This window comes from Oxyura jamaicensis, chromosome 2 (assembly GCF_011077185.1).
Source record: "Oxyura jamaicensis isolate SHBP4307 breed ruddy duck chromosome 2, BPBGC_Ojam_1.0, whole genome shotgun sequence".
Lineage (NCBI taxonomy): Eukaryota > Metazoa > Chordata > Aves > Anseriformes > Anatidae > Oxyura > Oxyura jamaicensis.
The window spans coordinates 138626321-138632969 of record NC_048894.1 but is presented as its reverse complement, the minus strand read 5'-3'; the positions used below and the strand labels follow the sequence as shown (position 1 = coordinate 138632969).

At 40.3% G+C, this 6649-nt stretch overlaps 1 protein-coding gene and 1 long non-coding RNA gene across 2 annotated transcripts in view; one reads left to right on the top strand and one right to left on the bottom strand.

The window, feature by feature from the left end:
- The window catches only part of DCSTAMP (dendrocyte expressed seven transmembrane protein), a 13247-nt gene extending 11109 nt beyond the window's left edge, over positions 1-2138 (bottom strand). The window contains exon 1 of the mRNA XM_035319037.1: positions 1959-2138. The gene's annotated coding sequence lies outside the window, so the exon portion shown is untranslated. The remainder of the gene's footprint in view (positions 1-1958) is intronic.
- The window catches only part of LOC118162689, an 11608-nt gene extending 6334 nt beyond the window's left edge, over positions 1-5274 (top strand). The window contains exons 2-3 of the long non-coding RNA XR_004748565.1: positions 1882-1888; positions 5143-5274. This is a non-coding gene — a long non-coding RNA (uncharacterized LOC118162689). The remainder of the gene's footprint in view (positions 1-1881; positions 1889-5142) is intronic.
- The last annotated feature ends 1375 nt before the right edge of the window (positions 5275-6649 follow it).

The following is a 6649-nucleotide window of genomic DNA, read 5'->3' as shown; positions in this document are numbered from 1 at the left end:
GGAAGGAAGGAAGGAAGGAAGGAAGGAAGGAAGGAAGGAAGGAAGGAGAAGGGGATTTATGAATTTATTAGCTTTCATGAAGTATCTTGTATGGTTGATGCAAATTATAAGTGAAGGTAGACAGTAAGGACACAGCTGATTTGGCAAAGCATGACAAACAGAGTCACATCTTTAAGCCTTCTTCCTATTTGACACAGACCTAACTCAGACAAACCCTGGGGACCACAGGTCACATTGAGTTAGGACTGATGAGTACCACCCCATTCTTGCACCCTCACATGGAGTCTGATGAACTTTTTGCTGGACAGTCCATTACTTGAGCAGAGCTCAGCAGGAGCATGGCCACGTGGCAGGCCATGCACCCTGCACCGTGCACTGACCTTCATGAAAATTACAAGTCTTACCACGAAATCAGAGAGCCACTAGGTGAAATGGGAAACATATCCTGCTGATGGTAAAGCTTCAGCTACACCGTGATCTTTGCCTCATAAATCTGATTTGGATTTTATACAAGAATTAAGGAAGAGAAAGCACACAATAAGAATATAAAAACAAATATTTCCTTTTTTTGGCTGTTTCATCAGCCTTCTTTTCCAGCCTGGATCAGTTATATTGAAATGTAAGAGAATTACTTCCCTTTTTTGGATACGTTGGAAAAATACAATGGTGAACTACAATTTAGTAAGAGACAAAAATGCTGGAGGAAGACCCACATTATTTCTTTTGGTCAACACAGGTCATTCAGCAAAGAAATAAAAGCCCAATCAAAAATCCATCATCAATAAGGCAACTATCCCAGAGCTTTGTTAGACCCCTGTCATTGCTTGCGTTCACATTCTTTGCTTTTGACTGCAGAGGGATGGAGAGTAAATGGTATAAAACACAATAAAAGCTTACGAGGACTAAAATATATGGTCAAATATATAAAAAAAGAAAATCAAAATACTAGACAACACAGCAACAAAAATACAGTAATTTGCATACATGCAAAAAACTACCACCACCATTAACAACAAAATATAACAACCCAAGTAAAAATAATAACTGATCAAGATCTCTTTTTTAATTCTTTTAAATATTGTCTCAGGAAAATTCTGAACATTGCAAGATATTACCAAGTCTTTAGGATGCTATGAGTCAGTTAGGTCTCATCTAATATCAGCTATCTATACTGTAATGTTGACATCTCAGCTACCTGTCTTCAAGTCAATGAGGAGGAAAGTGCAGCTTCTCAGAGACATACTTCAGACCTGTTTTAGAAGTCCATCTTTGCATGAGATTAATTGCATCCTATGAGAGCTTTTGTTTTATATTTACCATGAAAAGACTGCAGATTGCTCAGCGACACCTATTCAAAGTTGGGTGGGATGAATCTCTCTCTAAGTGTCTCCATTGTAGACACAGGTACTCAGAACAGGACACAATGAAATGTCACGGGCAGCTGTAGAAACTGGGCAGCTATGGAAAGAACACATAACAAGGAGCCACTTTTCTAATACTGCTGTGGACAGTGTTATGTTTTTAGGTTCTGATAGAGCAGACGCACTAATGTCCTTCACTTAAAGCACCAGCAGGAGTGGGGGCAGAGTTTCAGAAACTCAAATAGTAGTTTGCATATTGACAACAACTACTCTGCAAAACAGGAAATGCCACTGTTACGGAACATTACATTGTCCCTACTTCTACATATAATATCTCTATACATAATTTTGGAAGAGCCTAGGACTAAATTGTTTCACAAGCCTTAGGAAAAGTCCGATTAGTAAGGTGACAACAACTAATTTAAGGCAAGATCCTCTACTTTAGAAGAGCTAACTCAGTCCACATTTAGTATCCACAGTTACTTGGTATGAACCCTAAAGTGGGCAATATTGGTGGTAGGGGGATGGTTGGACTAGGTGATCTTAGAGGTCTTTTCCAACCTTAATGATTCTATGATTCTATAAAGTATTACTTACGGGCCTTCCTGTAAAGCGCATGAAGGATCTTCACAGTGCTGTATCTTGCGATTTTGGTGAGGAACCGAGATGGGCACTAATAGAAAATTTCACATGAGTAATTTGTTTTCCATACCCTCCCTCAATGAGTCAGGCACATCACAATTTTGAAATAATTGTGGTTTTGACAAGGATTCATGAGGAAGTAACTTATGCACAAGACCAACATTGGTTTATAATTTGCAACTGCCATTTTCTACTTTTTTTTTCTTTTTTTTTTTTTTCTTTTTTTTTCCTGGCAGAGTAATAGATATCAGCAAATGAGTTCTGGTCATAGATTTCAATGACTTAAATTTATGTTGAATAATGCCTTAGATCTGGAACATCTAAGCTATTTTGGTGCTTCCCATTGAAACTAGTAGCAATTCAGTGCCCAAAGAACTTTGAAGTGCTAGTCGTTTTTACCCTACAAAAGTTTGTACTTATATCTGTATAAATATTTCTGTAGACAATCTGTCAGAACCTGGCCCTTATAACGGTTCCTGCCTAAAACATCCAACAAAGATACTCAAATTATGCAAAGTCATATTAAAATATGACTTTTGAACATGTTTTTAGAATTGTATTTCAGTGTTTTTCAGTGAGGGATAGAATAGCAGCAGATGTTGATACAGCACTTGCATTTTCAAAATCTACTGGTATTCACTAATTCTTGTGACACCCCTAGTCCAGCAAGCACTTTTTGCATGCTTTAGGAAACATCTTGTTATTAATATTTATTATCTTCATCATGGAAGACATTTGACACCTCATCCTGAACAGGGATTTCTACACCACACAGAAAGTGTCCAGGTCACAGTCTAGGTCTGGCAGGAAACCACAGCATGATGAGCAGTGGTCACACCGTAAGATCTGTTTGTTGGACATAGGTAATTAAGTGCTGCCTAAATACCATTTAATCCACCTACCTCTCTTTCTGTTTCTTGATCTTCTTGATCTTCTTCTTTGGCTCTTGATACAATAGAAACAATCAGCGAAAAAAGAGGTCACCATGGGCACTCTCATGAGTCATATCAGCCACATAAGACACACAAACTGTGTTATACTAACAAATGTGGCAAGACTATCATGACCACAGGTATGGCTTGGATCAATGGGAATGCTTGTGTAACACAGTTGTGTAAACAGCTTATACAAAGGAACCTGTGATAGCCTAAACAATGTCCTCTTCTAGGACATCAAAAAGCTACCAGCTGATGACATTTATATAGCTGTTTACAGATCACCAGCTACCCAAAGCACACCCAGCTTTGTTTCTGGGCCATTATGTATCTCACATCATCCTGTCAACCATGAAATTGGCATGGAGTCTCGATGCCATAAATAGAGTTCCCCAACACCATCTAAGAGTAGCTCTTGTTCGCTGGGCCAGGAGTGCTGTCTGACAAAGGAGACATCTGGCGTTGTGATGGAGAACATGAGAGGCCAACAACTTTCCCAGCTGTTGCTTATTCGTGGGTAAAACTAATTGTTAATGGTATTGTGCTTTGCCTGTACAACAAGTGGGCTTTTCCCTTTTGCTTGTACTTAAATTGCTCACATCCCACTTATGTTTGATTATACTGATAACCAATGTGTGTAGTTATAATTAAATCCATCAAAGTTGGTCTGTGGTCCTTTACCATCTTATTGTCTGATATCCAAAGAACCCTTGTCCTGTGAGAGCAGCCCAAAAAATGGGATGGAGTGCAGTCTCAGTAAGTTCATGGATGATATCAAAATATTATTACTTTAGTAGCTTTGAGATCCTAAAGAACAGGTGTAATCAGTTTGTCTTCCAGGAGTTTATCTGCATAAAGGAGCACAGAGTAATTTAGGGACTTGATGTTGGCAGCTTAAATCCCCTACAGCTTTTATAACTTGCATAAGGTGACATATGATCTCTTACTTTAGCAAGACAGTAGTCTCCCTGCAGAGAAATGATAAGCTCATTTATCAGATGTGACAAATGAATTTACTTCTTGCTCATGGTACCGAGAGCAAAAATGGTGAAAACTGCTAATTTGTGACCAAACATGAAATGAGCTAAAAAAGTGAGAGATTTCATTAACATACTGAAACAGGAATACATTAAAAAGCAGAGACTTTTGATAACTTCTGATTAATTCAGTAGCTAAATAAGGTCATTTTTTTTAATTTTCTGGAAAATTTGTAAAAAAAAAAAAAAAATTGCTTTAATCAAACCTTAGGCAACTTTAAATTTCACTTTAAATGAACATGGTTTTCAGCACACAAAGGTTTTGTATCTGAATGTTTTTCTCAGAAATGTCATAACGTCCATTGCAGAAATGCTACCTGCTTGACCTAAAGAATTCTAAATTGGTGCTTAAGTCTCATGTACACTCTGATTTCAAAGATCCAGGGCTGCATATCAGTCTCAGTTCTGTCCTCAGTATACCTGTGAACTGTAGAATCCAGTCAGCAGCTACAGAAGTGCTGGTATGAACATTATCTATTTGCCCTTGGTTGAAATGGCTCTGCATGTAATTTTCCAAACAGCTGGTTTTCCAGCAGGTACTGATAGCAATGAAGTAGCAGGTCTCATTGGTTCACTGTGTGACCAAGCTTTCTCTCCACAAAGGAGCCATACCCCTGCTATTTCAAGAGCAACTACTGAACAAGTTCAGAAAGCTGGTAGGCAGCAAGACAAAAATAGAATAATGCTTATAGCATCTAAATTATGCATAAGGTAGGGATATAATTAGATATAATGGACCATCTATAACTTGAGAATCATTCTGTTCATTGTAGGAGGAATGAATGAAATGATCCTTTTAGCAGAGTATATCCTTCATAACATTATATAAGGGAAAATTTTGTAAAGTGATCCAGGTAAAGGCAGATTAAGTCTGTCATGGTTTTGGCTGGGACAGAGTTAATTTTCTTTATAGAGGCTCATACAATACTGTTTTTTGTTGTTGTTGTTTTGTTTTGTTTTTAATGAAAATAATGGTGATAACATACTGATGATTTTAGTTGTTGCAGAGCAGTGCTTACATGGAACCAAGGAATTTTCAGCTGCTGAAGGAGGCTGGGGGTGCACCAGGAGCTGGGAGGGGATGCAGTGGGGACCCAGACTGACCAAAGGGATGTCCCATGCCATGTGGTGTAATTCTCAGCAATAAAATCTGGGGTAAAGATGCAGAAAGGGTGGACATTCAGAGTGATGACATTTGTCTTCCTAAGAAACTGTTGTACATGATGAACCCTGATTTCCTAGGAGTGCCTGAACACCTGCCTGCTAATGGGAAATAGTGAATGAATTCCTGGTTTTGCTTTGCTTCTGTGCTCAGCTATTTCTTTACCTGGTAAACTGTCTTTATCACAACCCTTACATTCTTGCACTTTTACCATTCCAATTCTCTCCCCCATTCCACCTGGGAAGAGCAAGTGGGCAGCTCTGTTGCATTTAGCTGCCTGCCAGGGCTAAACCATAACAAAGTCAGGCAAAGTCTCCACCTATACCAGCATCTTAGCCTTGACAGCAGCATGTAGCAGATGTTTATAGAATCACAAAATGCTGATTTTTGGCACACCTGGATATGGTCTCAATATTGCTCAAAACCCCATCCAACCTGGCCTCAAACACTTCCAGAGATGTGGCTCTGGAAATTCTCTGGGCAGCCTCGTCCAGTGCCTCACCACCTTCATAGTAAGGAATTTCTTCCTTATATGTGATCTAAATCTACACTCTTTTAATTTAAAACCATTACCCATCTTTCTTGTAGTTCCCCCTTAAAAACTGAAAGGCCACTATAACATCTCACCAGGATGAACAACCCTAAGTCTCTCAGCCTGTCTACTGCATAGGAGTGGTGCTTCAGCCCTCTGAGCATCTTTGTAGTCCTCCTGTGTGCTGCAGGCCCCAGAGCTGAACACAGCACTCCAGGTGGGGTCTCACAAGAGCAAAGCAGACGGGGACAATCACCTCCCTCACCCTGCTGGCCACACTTCTTTTGATGCAGCCCAGGGTATAGTTGGCTTTCTGGGCTGCAAGCACACATTGCCAGGTCATGTTGAGCTTCTCACCAAGAAACTCCCCCAGGTCCTTCTCCTCAGGGCTGCTCTCAAAGTGTTCTCCACCCAGCCTGTATTTGTGCTTGGGATTTCCCTGGCCCAGATGCAGGACCTTGCACTCGGCCTTGTTGAACCTCATGAGGTTCACACAGGCCCACCTCTCAGGCCTGTCCAGGTCCCTCTGGATGGCATCCCTTCCTTCCAGCATGTTGACCGCACCACACAGCTTGATGTCATTGGTAAATTCACTGAGGATGCACTCAATCCATGTCCACGTCACTGACACAGTTGTTAAATAACACCAGTCCCAATACATTGACCCCTTTGGGATTCTGGGATTCTGTAACAATTGAGATTTCTGTTGGTCAATTTGTTCTTCAGCCTCTGAGGCCCCTCTGAATGTCAGCACAACCATCTGGTGTATCAGCCACTCCTTCCAATTTTGCATCATTTGCAAACTTGCTGAGGGCACTCTGTCCAGGTCATTAATGAAGATGTTACACAGAATTAGCTCGAGTATCCATCCCTGGAACACACCACTAGATAACCTTTGTCCAGCTGGATTTGTGTCACTGTTCAAAACCCTCTAAGGCTGGCATTTCTGTCAGTTTTCAGTGTACTTGTTGTCCATTTAT